The sequence below is a fragment of the Falco cherrug genome, chromosome 21 (assembly GCF_023634085.1).
Source record: "Falco cherrug isolate bFalChe1 chromosome 21, bFalChe1.pri, whole genome shotgun sequence".
In the NCBI taxonomy this organism is placed as follows: Eukaryota; Metazoa; Chordata; class Aves; order Falconiformes; family Falconidae; genus Falco; species Falco cherrug.
Window position 1 is genome coordinate 67079 of NC_073717.1, and position 17624 is coordinate 84702.

The following is a 17624-nucleotide window of genomic DNA, read 5'->3' on the forward strand; positions in this document are numbered from 1 at the left end:
GGGGGGGGGGACCCATTATGGCGCCAGCGGGATGGGGGGAAGGCGGGCGGAGGCCCGTGGGCGTTGACGCGGGGGGCGTGGGGCAGGGAGGGGGCGGGGGCATGACGTGGCAGGCGCTGATTCGGCGGCGTCCGGCGCGGGGGTATATAAGGCGCCGCCGGGCAGCGCTGCGGCGCAGTCAGGAGGCGGCGGCGGGGCGCGCGGCGGGGAGCGCGGCGGGGAGAGCGGCAGGAGCGCGGCGGGAGAGCGGCAGGAGCGCGGCGGGAGAGCGGCAGGAGCGCGGCGGCGGCGGCTTTGCGGCCGCCCCGAGGGACGTCGCGAAGCCCGGTGGCCTGGAAGCATGGGTAGGCTGTTGGAGCGCCGACAGTCGCTGCTGCTGCCGGCGCCGCCGCTAGCTCGGTGGTGCCCAGGGCTGGTTCTGGACACGATGTGTGTTTCAATGGTGTGATGAGAGGTTGTAGTAGATTGGTGGTAGGAAAGTAATTATAAGTAAAGAATGCAGCTTGCAGCAAAGTAGCGGGTGTTTGAAGACAGCAATTTTGAATCCAAAACCAGAATTTGCTGTAGTAAGTGATGGGTTGGAGTGTTGGAGCAGTCTGTATTGGCTGTGTGGAGATGGAGCAAGTGGAGACAGCTAGCGAAATCTATCGGTGCCCTGCTAAGGTCAGGGGATGGGGATACTTCAAAGGCACTGATGCAGTAGTAGCAGCCAGGGAAATGACAGAGAAGCCCTAAAGGCTGCTGGGGGTGTGGAGGGTGCTGGAGGGCAAGCTTCAGGAAGGAGGTGGATGGAGCAGTAAATACTTAAACTAATGGATTTTTTTAGGAGCCATCCCAGCATGGTCAGTTGAGGATGCGGGGCTGTGATGTGAGGGCGGTGGGAGGGTGGAGGTGTGGTGCCTGGCTTTCCCCCTGGACGCGAGGGGGCCACGGTGGGTTATTTTGAGGTGAGCTGGCTCTGCATTGAGAGGTGTGAGGTATGAATGAAAGAGTTACACTGGGGTGGTCCTTGCTTCACATTATGAAAAGAGCTGCATCAAGGGAAAGGTATGAGGTGCATATGGAAAAGCTGTAGTAAGAGTGGTTGTTGCGTGGTGTAATTAAAAGAGCTGCACTGAGGGCAGGGTGGTGGCGGGGAGGGGCTTGTATTGAGAGGAGGTGTGAGGGAATAATAAAAATTATATGAATGGGAGAGGGTTGTTGGTACGAGGTGTACACTGAGCGGGTAGCTGTGTGAGGTGGCGGTAGAGGTATGTGAAGGGGTGGCTGCTGCCGTGTGTCACTGAAAGAGCTGCACCGAGGGACAGGCGAGGCAGCGAGGGGCTATGCTGGGGCAAGGGATGTGTGAGGGGGTAAAGCTCTGCCAAGGGACAGGGGAGGAGTAAGAGCCATGCTGAGGGGTGGCCGCTGCCACGTGTCACTGAAAGAGCTGCACCGAGGGACAGGCGAGGCAGTGAGGGGCTACAGTGAGGGAAAGGGGTTGCGAGGGAGCAATAAAGGCTGTGCCACAGGGAGGTGAGGGGGCAAACAGAGCTGTGTTGGGGGGTGGTTGTTGCCGTGTGTCACTGAAAGAGCCGCACCGAGGCGCAGGGTGGTGGTACAGGTTGTACTTAATGGGAGATGTGAGGGGTTAATAAAAGCTGCGCTGAGAAAAAGGCGGGGGATGAGGAAAAGCGTCAAGGAGTGGCTGCTGCCGCGTGTCACTGAAAGAGCTGCACCGAGGGACAGGCGAGGCAGCGAGGGGCTACACTGAGGGAAAGGGGTTGCGAGGGAGCAATAAAGGCTGTGCCACAGGGAGGTGAGGGGGCGAACAGAGCTGTGTTGGGGGGTGGCTGTTGCCATGTGTCACTGAAAGAGCCGCACCGAGGCGCAGGGTCGTGTGTTGGGGGGTGGTTGTTGTTGTGTGTCACTGAAAGAGCCGCACCGAGGCGCAGGGTCGTGTGTCTGGGGGGGGTTGTTGCCGTGTGTGACTGAAAGAGCCGCACCGAGGCGCAGGGTGGTGTGTCGGGGGTGGTTGTTGTTGTGTGTCACTGAAAGAGCCGCACCGAGGCACAGGGTGGTGTGTCTGGGGGTGGTTGTTGCCGTGTGTCACTGAAAGAGCCGCACTGAGGCGCAGGGTGGTGGTATAGGTTGTACTTAATGGGAGATGTGAGGGGTTAATAAAAGCTGCACTGAGAAAAAGGCGGATGAGGAAAAGCGTCAAGGAGTGGCTGCTGCCGTGTGTCACTGAAAGAGCTGCACCGAGGGACAGGTGAGGCAGCGAGGGGCTACACTGAGGGAAAGGGGTTGCGAGGGAGCAATAAAGGCTGTGCCACAGGGAGGTGAGGGGGTGAACAGAGCTGTGTTGGGGGGTGGTTGTTGCTATGTGTCACTGAAAGAGCTGCACCGAGGCGCAGGGTGGTGATACAGGTTGTACTTAATGGGAGATGTGAGGGGTTAATAAAAGCTGCGCTGAGAAAAAGGCGGGGGATGAGGAAAAGCGTCAAGGAGTGGCTGCTGCCGCGTGTCACTGAAAGAGCTGCACCGAGGGACAGGCGAGGCAGCGAGGGGCTACACTGAGGGAAAGGGGATGCGAGGGAGCAATAAAGGCTGTGCCACAGGGAGGTGAGGGGGCAAACAGAGCTGTGTTGGGGGGTGGTTGTTGTGTGTCACTGAAAGAGCTGCACCGAGGTGCAGGGTGGTGATACAGGTTGTACTTAGCGGGAGATGTGAGTGGTTAATAAAAGCTGTGCTGAGAAAAAGGCGGATGAGGAAAAGCGTCAAGGAGTGGCTGCTGCCGCGTGTCACTGAAAGAGCTGCACCGAGGGACAGGCGAGGCAGCGAGGGGCTACACTGAGGGAAAGGGGATGCGGGGGAGCAATAAAGGCTGTGCCACAGGGAGGTGAGGGGGCAAACAGAGCTGTGTTGGCGGGTGGTTGTTGCCATGTGTCACTGAAAGAGCCGCACCGAGGCGCAGGGTGGTGTGTCGGGGGGTGGTTGTTGCCGTGTGTCACTGAAAGAGCCGCACTGGGGCGCAGGGTGGTGTGTCCGGGGGTGGTGGTTGCCATGTGTGAACGAAACAGCCGCACCGAGACGCGGGGTGGTGTGTCCGGGGGTGGTGGTTGTTGTGTGTCACTGAAAGAGCCGCACCGAGGCGCAGGGTGGTGGTACAGGTTGTACTTAATGGGAGATGTGAGGGGTTAATAAAAGCTGCGCTGAGAAAAAGGCGGGGGATGAGGAAAAGCGTCAAGGAGTGGCTGCTGCCGCGTGTCACTGAAAGAGCTGCACCGAGGGACAGGCGAGGCAGCGAGGGGCTACACTGAGGGAAAGGGGATGCGAGGGAGCAATAAAGGCTGTGCCACAGGGAGGTGAGGGGGCAAACAGAGCTGTGTCGGGGGGGGTTGTTGTTGTGTGTCACTGAAAGAGCCGCACCGAGGCGCAGGGTGGTGTGTTGGGGGGTGGTTGTTGTGTGTCACTGAAATAGCCGCACCGAGGCACAGGGTCGTGTGTTGGGGGGGGGTTGTTGTTGTGTGTCACTGTAAGAGCCGCACCGAGGCGCAGGGTGGTGATACAGGTTGTACTTAATGGGAGATGTGAGGGGTTAATAAAAGCTGCACTGAGAAAAAGGCGGATGAGGAAAAGCGTCAAGGAGTGGCTGCTGCCGCGTGTCACTGAAAGAGCTGCACCGAGGGACAGGCGAGGCAGCGAGGGGCTACACTGAGGGAAAGGGGTTGCGAGGGAGCAATAAAGGCTGTGCCACAGGGAGGTGAGGGGGCAAACAGAGCTGTGTTGGGGGGTGGTTGTTGCCATGTGTCACTGAAAGAGCCGCACCGAGGCACAGGGTGGTGTGTCAGGGGGTGGTTGTTGCCATGTGTCACTGAAAGAGCAGTACCGAGGCGCAGGGTGGTGTGTCTGGGGGTGGTTGTTGCCATGTGTGACTGAAAGAGCCGCACCGAGGCGCAGGGTGGTGTGTCCGGGGGTGGTGGTTGTTGCCGTGTGTGACTGAAAGAGCCGCACCGAGGCGCAGGGTGGTGTGTCCGGGGGTGGTGGTTGTTGCCGTGTGTCACTGAAAGAGCCGCACCGAGGCGCAGGGTGGTGTGTCGGGGGGTGGTTGTTGCCATGTGTCACTGAAAGAGCCGCACCGAGGCGCAGGGTGGTGTGTCGGGGGGTGGCTGTTGCCGTGTGTCACTGAAAGAGCCGCACCGAGGCGCAGGGTGGTGTGTCCGGGGGTGGTGGTTGCCATGTGTGAACGAAACAGCCGCACCGAGACGCGGGGTGGTGTGTCCGGGGGTGGTGGTTGTTGTGTGTCACTGAAAGAGCCGCACCGAGGCGCAGGGTGGTGGTACAGGTTGTACTTAATGGGAGATGTGAGGGGTTAATAAAAGCTGCGCTGAGAAAAAGGCGGGGGATGAGGAAAAGCGTCAAGGAGTGGCTGCTGCCGCGTGTCACTGAAAGAGCTGCACCGAGGGACAGGCGAGGCAGCGAGGGGCTACACTGAGGGAAAGGGGATGCGAGGGAGCAATAAAGGCTGTGCCACAGGGAGGTGAGGGGGCAAACAGAGCTGTGTCGGGGGGGGTTGTTGTTGTGTGTCACTGAAAGAGCCGCACCGAGGCGCAGGGTGGTGTGTTGGGGGGTGGTTGTTGTGTGTCACTGAAATAGCCGCACCGAGGCACAGGGTCGTGTGTTGGGGGGGGGTTGTTGTTGTGTGTCACTGTAAGAGCCGCACCGAGGCGCAGGGTGGTGATACAGGTTGTACTTAATGGGAGATGTGAGGGGTTAATAAAAGCTGCACTGAGAAAAAGGCGGATGAGGAAAAGCGTCAAGGAGTGGCTGCTGCCGCGTGTCACTGAAAGAGCTGCACCGAGGGACAGGCGAGGCAGCGAGGGGCTACACTGAGGGAAAGGGGTTGCGAGGGAGCAATAAAGGCTGTGCCACAGGGAGGTGAGGGGGCAAACAGAGCTGTGTTGGGGGGTGGTTGTTGCCATGTGTCACTGAAAGAGCCGCACCGAGGCACAGGGTGGTGTGTCAGGGGGTGGTTGTTGCCATGTGTCACTGAAAGAGCAGTACCGAGGCGCAGGGTGGTGTGTCTGGGGGTGGTTGTTGCCATGTGTGACTGAAAGAGCCGCACCGAGGCGCAGGGTGGTGTGTCCGGGGGTGGTGGTTGTTGCCGTGTGTGACTGAAAGAGCCGCACCGAGGCGCAGGGTGGTGTGTCCGGGGGTGGTGGTTGTTGCCGTGTGTCACTGAAAGAGCCGCACCGAGGCGCAGGGTGGTGTGTCGGGGGGTGGTTGTTGCCATGTGTCACTGAAAGAGCCGCACCGAGGCGCAGGGTGGTGTGTCGGGGGGTGGCTGTTGCCGTGTGTCACTGAAAGAGCCGCACCGAGGCGCAGGGTGGTGTGTCCGGGGGTGGTGGTTGCCATGTGTGAACGAAACAGCCGCACCGAGACGCGGGGTGGTGTGTCCGGGGGTGGTGGTTGTTGTGTGTCACTGAAAGAGCCGCACCGAGGCGCAGGGTGGTGGTACAGGTTGTACTTAATGGGAGATGTGAGGGGTTAATAAAAGCTGCGCTGAGAAAAAGGCGGGGGATGAGGAAAAGCGTCAAGGAGTGGCTGCTGCCGCGTGTCACTGAAAGAGCTGCACCGAGGGACAGGCGAGGCAGCGAGGGGCTACACTGAGGGAAAGGGGATGCGAGGGAGCAATAAAGGCTGTGCCACAGGGAGGTGAGGGGGCAAACAGAGCTGTGTTGGGGGGTGGTTGTTGCTATGTGTCACTGAAAGAGCCGCACCGAGGCGCAGGGTGGTGTGTCGGGGGGGGTTGTTGCCATGTGTCACTGAAAGAGCCGCACCCATGCGCAGGGTCGTGTGTTGGGGGGTGGTTGTTGTGTGTCACTGAAATAGCCGCACCGAGGCACAGGGTCGTGTGTTGGGGGGGGGTTGTTGTTGTGTGTCACTGTAAGAGCCGCACCGAGGCGCAGGGTGGTGATACAGGTTGTACTTAATGGGAGATGTGAGGGGTTAATAAAAGCTGCACTGAGAAAAAGGCGGATGAGGAAAAGCGTCAAGGAGTGGCTGCTGCCGTGTGTCACTGAAAGAGCTGCACCAAGGGACAGGCGAGGCAGCGAGGGGCTACACTGAGGGAAAGGGGTTGCGAGGGAGCAATAAAGGCTGTGCCACAGGGAGGTGAGGGGGCAAACAGAGCTGTGTTGGGGGGTGGTTGTTGCCATGTGTCACTGAAAGAGCCGCACCGAGGCACAGGGTGGTGTGTCAGGGGGTGGTTGTTGCCATGTGTCACTGAAAGAGCAGTACCGAGGCGCAGGGTGGTGTGTCTGGGGGTGGTTGTTGCCATGTGTGACTGAAAGAGCCGCACCGAGGCGCAGGGTGGTGTGTCCGGGGGTGGTGGTTGTTGCCGTGTGTGACTGAAAGAGCCGCACCGAGGCGCAGGGTGGTGTGTCCGGGGGTGGTGGTTGTTGCCGTGTGTCACTGAAAGAGCCGCACCGAGGCGCAGGGTGGTGTGTCGGGGGGTGGTTGTTGCCGTGTGTCACTGAAAGAGCCGCACCGAGGCGCAGGGTGGTGTGTCGGGGGTGGTTGTTGCCGTGTGTCACTGAAAGAGCCGCACCGAGGCGCAGGGTGGTGTGTCGGGGGTGGTTGTTGCCGTGTGTCACTGAAAGAGCCGCACCGAGGCGCAGGGTGGTGTGTCGGGGGTGGTTGTTGCCGTGTGTCACTGAAAGAGCCGCACCGAGGCGCAGGGTGGTGTGTCGGGGGTGGTTGTTGCCGTGTGTCACTGAAAGAGCCGCACCGAGGCGCAGGGTGGTGTGTCGGGGGTGGTTGTTGCCGTGTGTCACTGAAAGAGCCGCACCGAGGCGCAGGGTGGTGTGTCCGGGGGTGGTTGTTGCCGTGTGTCACTGAAAGAGCCGCACCGAGGCGCAGGGTGGTGTGTCCGGGGGTGGTTGTTGCCGTGTGTCACTGAAAGAGCCGCACCGAGGCGCAGGGTGGTGTGTCCGGGGGTGGTTGTTGCCATGTGTCACTGAAAGAGCCGCACCGAGGCGCAGGGTGGTGTGTCCAGGGGGGGTTGTTGTTGTGTGTCACTGAAAGAGCCGCACCGAGGCGCAGGGTGGTGTGTCCGGGGGGGGTTGTTGTTGTGCGTGTGACTGAAAGAGCCGCACCGAGGTGCAGGGTGGTGTGTCCGGGGGTGGTGGTTGTTGCCATGTCTCACTGAAAGAGCCGCACCGAGGCGCAGGGTGGTGTGTCGGGGGGTGGCTGTTGCCGTGTGTCACTGAAAGAGCCGCACTGAGGCGCAGGATGGTGTGTTGGGGGGTGGTGGTTGCCATGTGTGAACGAAACAGCCGCACCGAGGCGCGGGGTGGTGTGTCCGGGGGTGGTTGTTGTTGTGTGTCACTGAAAGCCGCACCGAGGCGCAGGGTGGTGGTACAGGTTGTACTTAATGGGCGATGTGAGGGGTTAATAAAAGCTGCGCTGAGAAAAAGGCGGGGGATGAGGAAAAGCGTCAAGGAGTGGCTGCTGCCGCGTGTCACTGAAAGAGCTGCACCGAGGGACAGGCGAGGCAGCGAGGGGCTATGCTGGGGCAAGGGATGTGTGAGGGGGTAAAGCTCTGCCAAGGGACAGGAGAGGAGTAAAAGCCATGCTGAGGGGTGGCCGCTGCCACGTGTCACTGAAAGAGCTGCACCGAGGGACAGGCGAGGCAGCGAGGGGCTACACTGAGGGAAAGGGGATGCGAGGGAGCAATAAAGGCTGTGCCACAGGGAGGTGAGGGGGCAAACAGAGCTGTGTTGGGGGGTGGTTGTTGCTATGTGTCACTGAAAGAGCTGCACCGAGGCGCAGGGTGGTGTGTCCGGGGGTGGTTGTTGCCATGTGTCACTGAAAGAGCCGCACCGAGGCGCAGGGTGGTGTGTCCGGGGGTGGTGGTTGCCATGTGTGAACGAAACAGCCGCACCGAGACGCGGGGTGGTGTGTCCGGGGGTGGTGGTTGTTGTGTGTCACTGAAAGAGCCGCACCGAGGCGCAGGGTGGTGGTACAGGTTGTACTTAATGGGAGATGTGAGGGGTTAATAAAAGCTGCGCTGAGAAAAAGGCGGATGAGGAAAAGCGTCAAGGAGTGGCTGCTGCCGTGTGTCACTGAAAGAGCTGCACCGAGGGACAGGCGAGGCAGCGAGGGGCTACACTGAGGGAAAGGGGTTGCGAGGGAGCAATAAAGGCTGTGCCACAGGGAGGTGAGGGGGCAAACAGAGCTGTGTTGGGGGGTGGTTGTTGCCATGTGTCACTGAAAGAGCCGCACCGAGGCACAGGGTGGTGTGTCAGGGGGTGGTTGTTGCCATGTGTCACTGAAAGAGCAGTACCGAGGCGCAGGGTGGTGTGTCTGGGGGTGGTTGTTGCCATGTGTGACTGAAAGAGCCGCACCGAGGCGCAGGGTGGTGTGTCCGGGGGTGGTGGTTGTTGCCGTGTGTGACTGAAAGAGCCGCACCGAGGCGCAGGGTGGTGTGTCCGGGGGTGGTGGTTGTTGCCGTGTGTCACTGAAAGAGCCGCACCGAGGCGCAGGGTGGTGTGTCGGGGGGTGGTTGTTGCCGTGTGTCACTGAAAGAGCCGCACCGAGGCGCAGGGTGGTGTGTCGGGGGTGGTTGTTGCCGTGTGTCACTGAAAGAGCCGCACCGAGGCGCAGGGTGGTGTGTCGGGGGTGGTTGTTGCCGTGTGTCACTGAAAGAGCCGCACCGAGGCGCAGGGTGGTGTGTCGGGGGTGGTTGTTGCCGTGTGTCACTGAAAGAGCCGCACCGAGGCGCAGGGTGGTGTGTCCGGGGGTGGTTGTTGCCGTGTGTCACTGAAAGAGCCGCACCGAGGCGCAGGGTGGTGTGTCCGGGGGTGGTTGTTGCCGTGTGTCACTGAAAGAGCCGCACCGAGGCGCAGGGTGGTGTGTCCGGGGGTGGTTGTTGCCATGTGTCACTGAAAGAGCCGCACCGAGGCGCAGGGTGGTGTGTCCAGGGGGGGTTGTTGTTGTGTGTCACTGAAAGAGCCGCACCGAGGCGCAGGGTGGTGTGTCCGGGGGGGGTTGTTGTTGTGCGTGTGACTGAAAGAGCCGCACCGAGGTGCAGGGTGGTGTGTCCGGGGGTGGTGGTTGTTGCCATGTCTCACTGAAAGAGCCGCACCGAGGCGCAGGGTGGTGTGTCGGGGGGTGGCTGTTGCCGTGTGTCACTGAAAGAGCCGCACTGAGGCGCAGGATGGTGTGTTGGGGGGTGGTGGTTGCCATGTGTGAACGAAACAGCCGCACCGAGGCGCGGGGTGGTGTGTCCGGGGGTGGTTGTTGTTGTGTGTCACTGAAAGAGCCGCACCGAGGCGCAGGGTGGTGGTACAGGTTGTACTTAATGGGCGATGTGAGGGGTTAATAAAAGCTGCGCTGAGAAAAAGGCGGGGGATGAGGAAAAGCGTCAAGGAGTGGCTGCTGCCGCGTGTCACTGAAAGAGCTGCACCGAGGGACAGGCGAGGCAGCGAGGGGCTATGCTGGGGCAAGGGATGTGTGAGGGGGTAAAGCTCTGCCAAGGGACAGGAGAGGAGTAAAAGCCATGCTGAGGGGTGGCCGCTGCCACGTGTCACTGAAAGAGCTGCACCGAGGGACAGGCGAGGCAGCGAGGGGCTACACTGAGGGAAAGGGGATGCGAGGGAGCAATAAAGGCTGTGCCACAGGGAGGTGAGGGGGCAAACAGAGCTGTGTTGGGGGGTGGTTGTTGCTATGTGTCACTGAAAGAGCTGCACCGAGGCGCAGGGTGGTGTGTCCGGGGGTGGTTGTTGCCATGTGTCACTGAAAGAGCCGCACCGAGGCGCAGGGTGGTGTGTCGGGGGGTGGCTGTTGCCGTGTGTCACTGAAAGAGCCGCACCGAGGCGCAGGGTGGTGTGTCCGGGGGTGGTGGTTGCCATGTGTGAACGAAACAGCCGCACCGAGACGCGGGGTGGTGTGTCCGGGGGTGGTGGTTGTTGTGTGTCACTGAAAGAGCCGCACCGAGGCGCAGGGTGGTGGTACAGGTTGTACTTAATGGGAGATGTGAGGGGTTAATAAAAGCTGCGCTGAGAAAAAGGCGGGGGATGAGGAAAAGCGTCAAGGAGTGGCTGCTGCCGCGTGTCACTGAAAGAGCTGCACCGAGGGACAGGCGAGGCAGCGAGGGGCTACACTGAGGGAAAGGGGATGCGAGGGAGCAATAAAGGCTGTGCCACAGGGAGGTGAGGGGGCAAACAGAGCTGTGTTGGGGGGTGGTTGTTGCCGTGTGTCACTGAAAGAGCCGCACCGAGGCGCAGGGTGGTGTGTCGGGGGGGGTTGTTGTGTGTCACTGAAAGAGCCGCACCGAGGCGCAGGGTGGTGTGTCTGGGGGTGGTTGTTGTTGTGTGTCACTGATGGAGCCGCACCGAGGCGCAGGGTGGTGTGACGGGGGGTGGTTGTTGCTATGTGTCACTAGAAAGAGCCGCACCGAGGCGCAGGGTGGTGTGTCGGGGGTGGTTGTTGTGTGTCACTGAAAGAGCCGCACCGAGGCACAGGGTGGTGTGTCTGGGGGTGGTTGTTGCCATGTGTGACTGAAAGAGCCGCACCGAGGCGCAGGGTGGTGTGTCGGGGGGTGGTTGTTGCCATGTGTCACTGAAAGAGCCGCACCGAGGCGCAGGGTGGTGTGTCCGGGGGTGGTTGTTGTTGTGTGTCACTGAAAGAGCCGCACCGAGGCGCAGGGTGGTGGTACAGGTTGTACTTAATGGGAGATGTGAGGGGTTAATAAAAGCTGCGCTGAGAAAAAGGCGGGGAATGAGGAAAAGCGTCAAGGAGTGGCTGCTGCCGCGTGTCACTGAAAAGAGCTGCACCGAGGGACAGGCGAGGCAGCGAGGGGCTATGCTGGGGCAAGGGATGTGTGAGGGGGTAAAGCTCTGCCAAGGGACAGGAGAGGAGTAAAAGCCATGCTGAGGGGTGGCCGCTGCCACGTGTCACTGAAAGAGCTGCACCGAGGGACAGGCGAGGCAGCGAGGGGCTACACTGAGGGAAAGGGGATGCGAGGGAGCAATAAAGGCTGTGCCACAGGGAGGTGAGGGGGCAAACAGAGCTGTGTTGGGGGGTGGTTGTTGCTATGTGTCACTGAAAGAGCTGCACCGAGGCGCAGGGTGGTGTGTCCCAGGGTGGTGGTTGTTGTGTGTCACTGAAAGAGCCGCACGGAGGTGCAGGGTGGTATGTCTGGGGGTGGTGGTTGCCATATGTGACTGAAAGAGCCGCACCGAGGCGCAGGGTGGTGTGTCCGGGGATGGTGGTTGTTGCCATGTGTCACTGAAAGAGCCGCACCGAGGCGCAGGGTGGTGTGTCGGGGGGGGTTGTTGCCATGTGTCACTGAAAGAGCCGCACCGATGCGCAGGGTCGTGTGTTGGGGGGTGGTTGTTGTGTGTCACTGAAATAGCCGCACCGAGGCACAGGGTCGTGTGTTGGGGGGTGGTTGTTGTTGTGTGTCACTGTAAGAGCCGCACCGAGGCGCAGGGTGGTGATACAGGTTGTACTTAATGGGAGATGTGAGGGGTTAATAAAAGCTGCACTGAGAAAAAGGCGGATGAGGAAAAGCGTCAAGGAGTGGCTGCTGCCGTGTGTCACTGAAAGAGCTGCACCAAGGGACAGGTGAGGCAGCGAGGGGCTACACTGAGGGAAAGGGGTTGCGAGGAAGCAATAAAGGCTGTGCCACAGGGAGGTGAGGGGGCGAACAGAGCTGTGTTGGGGGGTGGTTGTTGCCATGTGTGACTGAAAGAGCCGCACCGAGGCGCAGGGTGGTGTGTCCGGGGGTGGTGGTTGTTGCCGTGTGTCACTGAAAGAGCCGCACCGAGGCGCAGGGTGGTGTGTCGGGGGGTGGTTGTTGCCGTGTGTCACTGAAAGAGCCGCACCGAGGCGCAGGGTGGTGTGTCGGGGGTGGTTGTTGCCGTGTGTCACTGAAAGAGCCGCACCGAGGCGCAGGGTGGTGTGTCGGGGGTGGTTGTTGCCGTGTGTCACTGAAAGAGCCGCACCGAGGCGCAGGGTGGTGTGTCGGGGGTGGTTGTTGCCGTGTGTCACTGAAAGAGCCGCACCGAGGCGCAGGGTGGTGTGTCCGGGGGTGGTTGTTGCCGTGTGTCACTGAAAGAGCCGCACCGAGGCGCAGGGTGGTGTGTCCGGGGGTGGTTGTTGCCATGTGTCACTGAAAGAGCCGCACCGAGGCGCAGGGTGGTGTGTCGGGGGTGGTTGTTGCCGTGTGTCACTGAAAGAGCCGCACCGAGGCGCAGGGTGGTGTGTCGGGGGTGGTTGTTGCCGTGTGTCACTGAAAGAGCCGCACCGAGGCGCAGGGTGGTGTGTCCGGGGGTGGTTGTTGCCATGTGTCACTGAAAGAGCCGCACCGAGGCGCAGGGTGGTGTGTCCAGGGGGGGTTGTTGTTGTGTGTCACTGAAAGAGCCGCACCGAGGCGCAGGGTGGTGTGTCCAGGGGGGGTTGTTGTTGTGTGTCACTGAAAGAGCCGCACCGAGGCGCAGGGTGGTGTGTCCAGGGGGGGTTGTTGTTGTGCGTGTGACTGAAAGAGCCGCACCGAGGTGCAGGGTGGTGTGTCCGGGGGTGGTGGTTGTTGCCATGTCTCACTGAAAGAGCCGCACCGAGGCGCAGGGTGGTGTGTCTGGGGGTGGTTGTTGCCATGTGTGACTGAAAGAGCCGCACTGAGGCGCAGGATGGTGTGTTGGGGGGTGGTTGTTGCCATGTGTGAACGAAACAGCCGCACCGAGGCGCAGGGTGGTGTGTCCGGGGGTGGTTGTTGTTGTGTGTCACTGAAAGAGCCGCACCGAGGCGCAGGGTGGTGGTACAGGTTGTACTTAATGGGCGATGTGAGGGGTTAATAAAAGCTGCGCTGAGAAAAAGGCGGGGGATGAGGAAAAGCGTCAAGGAGTGGCTGCTGCCGCGTGTCACTGAAAGAGCTGCACCGAGGGACAGGCGAGGCAGCGAGGGGCTATGCTGGGGCAAGGGATGTGTGAGGGGGTAAAGCTCTGCCAAGGGACAGGAGAGGAGTAAAAGCCATGCTGAGGGGTGGCCGCTGCCACGTGTCACTGAAAGAGCTGCACCGAGGGACAGGCGAGGCAGCGAGGGGCTACACTGAGGGAAAGGGGATGCGAGGGAGCAATAAAGGCTGTGCCACAGGGAGGTGAGGGGGCAAACAGAGCTGTGTTGGGGGGTGGTTGTTGCCATGTGTCACTGAAAGAGTCGCACCGAGGCGCAGGGTGGTGTGTCTGGGGGGGGTTGTTGCCGTGTGTGACTGAAAGAGCCGCACCGAGGCGCAGGGTGGTGTGTCCGGGGGTTGTTGTTGCCGTGTGTCACTGAAAGAGCCGCACCGAGGCGCAGGGTGGTGTGTCTGGGGGTGGTTGTTGCCGTGTGTCACTGAAAGAGCCGCACCGAGGCGCAGGGTGGTGTGTCCGGGGGTGGTTGTTGCCATGTGTCACTGAAAGAGCCGCACCGAGGCGCAGGGTGGTGTGTCCAGGGGGGGTTGTTGTTGTGTGTCACTGAAAGAGCCGCACCGAGGCGCAGGGTGGTGTGTCCAGGGGGGGTTGTTGTTGTGTGTCACTGAAAGAGCCGCACCGAGGCGCAGGGTGGTGTGTCCAGGGGGGGTTGTTGTTGTGCGTGTGACTGAAAGAGCCGCACCGAGGTGCAGGGTGGTGTGTCCGGGGGTGGTGGTTGTTGCCATGTCTCACTGAAAGAGCCGCACCGAGGCGCAGGGTGGTGTGTCTGGGGGTGGTTGTTGCCATGTGTGACTGAAAGAGCCGCACTGAGGCGCAGGATGGTGTGTTGGGGGGTGGTTGTTGCCATGTGTGAACGAAACAGCCGCACCGAGGCGCGGGGTGGTGTGTCCGGGGGTGGTTGTTGTTGTGTGTCACTGAAAGAGCCGCACCGAGGCGCAGGGTGGTGGTACAGGTTGTACTTAATGGGCGATGTGAGGGGTTAATAAAAGCTGCGCTGAGAAAAAGGCGGGGGATGAGGAAAAGCGTCAAGGAGTGGCTGCTGCCGCGTGTCACTGAAAGAGCTGCACCGAGGGACAGGCGAGGCAGCGAGGGGCTATGCTGGGGCAAGGGATGTGTGAGGGGGTAAAGCTCTGCCAAGGGACAGGAGAGGAGTAAAAGCCATGCTGAGGGGTGGCCGCTGCCACGTGTCACTGAAAGAGCTGCACCGAGGGACAGGCGAGGCAGCGAGGGGCTACACTGAGGGAAAGGGGATGCGAGGGAGCAATAAAGGCTGTGCCACAGGGAGGTGAGGGGGCAAACAGAGCTGTGTTGGGGGGTGGTTGTTGCCATGTGTCACTGAAAGAGTCGCACCGAGGCGCAGGGTGGTGTGTCTGGGGGGGGTTGTTGCCGTGTGTGACTGAAAGAGCCGCACCGAGGCGCAGGGTGGTGTGTCCGGGGGTTGTTGTTGCCGTGTGTCACTGAAAGAGCCGCACCGAGGCGCAGGGTGGTGTGTCTGGGGGTGGTTGTTGCCGTGTGTCACTGAAAGAGCCGCACCGAGGCGCAGGGTGGTGGTATAGGTTGTACTTAATGGGAGATGTGAGGGGTTAATAAAAGCTGCGCTGAGAAAAAGGCGGGGGATGAGGAAAAGCGTCAAGGAGTGGCTGCTGCCGTGTGTCACTGAAAGAGCTGCACCGAGGGACAGGCGAGGCAGCGAGGGGCTACACTGAGGGAAAGGGGATGCGGGGGAGCAATAAAGGCTGTGCCACAGGGAGGTGAGGGGGTGAACAGAGCTGTGTTGGGGGGTGGTTGTTGTTGTGTGTCACTGAAAGAGCCGCACCGAGGCGCAGGGTGGTGTGTCCGGGGGTGGTGGTTGCCATGTGTGAACGAAACAGCCGCACCGAGACGCGGGGTGGTGTGTCCGGGGGTGGTGGTTGTTGTGTGTCACTGAAAGAGCCGCACCGAGGCGCAGGGTGGTGGTACAGGTTGTACTTAATGGGAGATGTGAGGGGTTAATAAAAGCTGCGCTGAGAAAAAGGCGGGGGATGAGGAAAAGCGTCAAGGAGTGGCTGCTGCCGCGTGTCACTGAAAGAGCTGCACCGAGGGACAGGCGAGGCAGCGAGGGGCTACACTGAGGGAAAGGGGATGCGAGGGAGCAATAAAGGCTGTGCCACAGGGAGGTGAGGGGGCAAACAGAGCTGTGTTGGGGGGTGGTTGTTGCCGTGTGTCACTGAAAGAGCTGCACCGAGGCGCAGGGTGGTGTGTCGGGGGGGGGTTGTTGTGTGTCACTGAAAGAGCCGCACCGAGGCGCAGGGTGGTGTGTCTGGGGGTGGTTGTTGTTGTGTGTCACTGAAGGAGCCGCACCGAGGCGCAGGGTGGTGTGACGGGGGGTGGTTGTTGCCATGTGTCACTAGAAAGAGCCGCACCGAGGCGCAGGGTGGTGTGTCGGGGGTGGTTGTTGTGTGTCACTGAAAGAGCCGCACCGAGGCGCAGGGTGGTGATACAGGTTGTACTTAATGGGAGATGTGAGGGGTTAATAAAAGCTGCACTGAGAAAAAGGCGGATGAGGAAAAGCGTCAAGGAGTGGCTGCTGCCGTGTGTCACTGAAAGAGCTGCACCGAGGGACAGGGTGGTGTGTCCGGGGGTGGTGGTTGTTGCCGTGTGTCACTGAAAGAGCCGCACCGAGGCGCAGGGTGGTGTGTCGGGGGGTGGTTGTTGCCGTGTGTCACTGAAAGAGCCGCACCGAGGCGCAGGGTGGTGTGTCGGGGGTGGTTGTTGCCGTGTGTCACTGAAAGAGCCGCACCGAGGCGCAGGGTGGTGTGTCGGGGGTGGTTGTTGCCGTGTGTCACTGAAAGAGCCGCACCGAGGCGCAGGGTGGTGTGTCGGGGGTGGTTGTTGCCGTGTGTCACTGAAAGAGCCGCACCGAGGCGCAGGGTGGTGTGTCGGGGGTGGTTGTTGCCGTGTGTCACTGAAAGAGCCGCACCGAGGCGCAGGGTGGTGTGTCGGGGGTGGTTGTTGCCGTGTGTCACTGAAAGAGCCGCACCGAGGCGCAGGGTGGTGTGTCGGGGGTGGTTGTTGCCGTGTGTCACTGAAAGAGCCGCACCGAGGCGCAGGGTGGTGTGTCCGGGGGTGGTTGTTGCCGTGTGTCACTGAAAGAGCCGCACCGAGGCGCAGGGTGGTGTGTCCGGGGGTGGTTGTTGCCGTGTGTCACTGAAAGAGCCGCACCGAGGCGCAGGGTGGTGTGTCGGGGGTGGTTGTTGCCGTGTGTCACTGAAAGAGCCGCACCGAGGCGCAGGGTGGTGTGTCGGGGGTGGTTGTTGCCGTGTGTCACTGAAAGAGCCGCACCGAGGCGCAGGGTGGTGTGTCCGGGGGTGGTTGTTGCCGTGTGTCACTGAAAGAGCCGCACCGAGGCGCAGGGTGGTGTGTCCGGGGGTGGTTGTTGCCATGTGTCACTGAAAGAGCCGCACCGAGGCGCAGGGTGGTGTGTCCAGGGGGGGTTGTTGTTGTGCGTGTGACTGAAAGAGCCGCACCGAGGCGCAGGGTGGTGTGTCGGGGGGTGGCTGTTGCCGTGTGTCACTGAAAGAGCCGCACTGAGGCGCAGGATGGTGTGTTGGGGGGTGGTGGTTGCCATGTGTGAACGAAACAGCCGCACCGAGGCGCGGGGTGGTGTGTCCGGGGGTGGTTGTTGTTGTGTGTCACTGAAAGAGCCGCACCGAGGCGCAGGGTGGTGGTACAGGTTGTACTTAATGGGCGATGTGAGGGGTTAATAAAAGCTGCGCTGAGAAAAAGGCGGGGGATGAGGAAAAGCGTCAAGGAGTGGCTGCTGCCGCGTGTCACTGAAAGAGCTGCACCGAGGGACAGGCGAGGCAGCGAGGGGCTATGCTGGGGCAAGGGATGTGTGAGGGGGTAAAGCTCTGCCAAGGGACAGGAGAGGAGTAAAAGCCATGCTGAGGGGTGGCCGCTGCCACGTGTCACTGAAAGAGCTGCACCGAGGGACAGGCGAGGCAGCGAGGGGCTACACTGAGGGAAAGGGGATGCGAGGGAGCAATAAAGGCTGTGCCACAGGGAGGTGAGGGGGCAAACAGAGCTGTGTTGGGGGGTGGTTGTTGCCGTGTGTCACTGAAAGAGCTGCACCGAGGCGCAGGTTGGTGTGTCGGGGGGGGTTGTTGTGTGTCACTGAAAGAGCCGCACCGAGGCGCAGGGTGGTGTGACGGGGGGTGGCTGTTGCCATGTGTCACTAGAAAGAGCCGCACCGAGGCGCAGGGTGGTGTGTCGGGGGTGGTTGTTGTGTGTCACTGAAAGAGCCGCACCGAGGCACAGGGTGGTGTGTCTGGGGGTGGTTGTTGCCATGTGTGACTGAAAGAGCCGCACCGAGGCGCAGGGTGGTGTGTCGGGGGGTGGTTGTTGCCATGTGTCACTGAAAGAGCCGCACCGAGGCGCAGGGTGGTGTGTCCGGGGGTGGTTGTTGTTGTGTGTCACTGAAAGAGCCGCACCGAGGCGCAGGGTGGTGGTACAGGTTGTACTTAATGGGAGATGTGAGGGGTTAATAAAAGCTGCGCTGAGAAAAAGGCGGGGAATGAGGAAAAGCGTCAAGGAGTGGCTGCTGCCGCGTGTCACTGAAAAGAGCTGCACCGAGGGACAGGCGAGGCAGCGAGGGGCTATGCTGGGGCAAGGGATGTGTGAGGGGGTAAA

The 17624-nt window shown here is 61.1% G+C and overlaps 1 protein-coding gene across 3 annotated transcripts in view; it reads left to right on the forward strand.

Moving 5' to 3' along the window:
* The window catches only part of LOC102046640 (butyrophilin subfamily 1 member A1-like), a 39370-nt gene that overhangs the window by 1812 nt on the left and 19934 nt on the right, over positions 1-17624 (forward strand). The window contains exon 1 of one of the 3 annotated variants that reach the window (XM_055697956.1): positions 329-344. The exons of the other annotated variants lie outside the window; for them this stretch is intronic. The gene's annotated coding sequence lies outside the window, so the exon portion shown is untranslated. Of the gene's footprint in view, positions 1-328; positions 345-17624 lie in introns of those variants that run through there. 3 annotated transcript variants of the gene reach the window in all.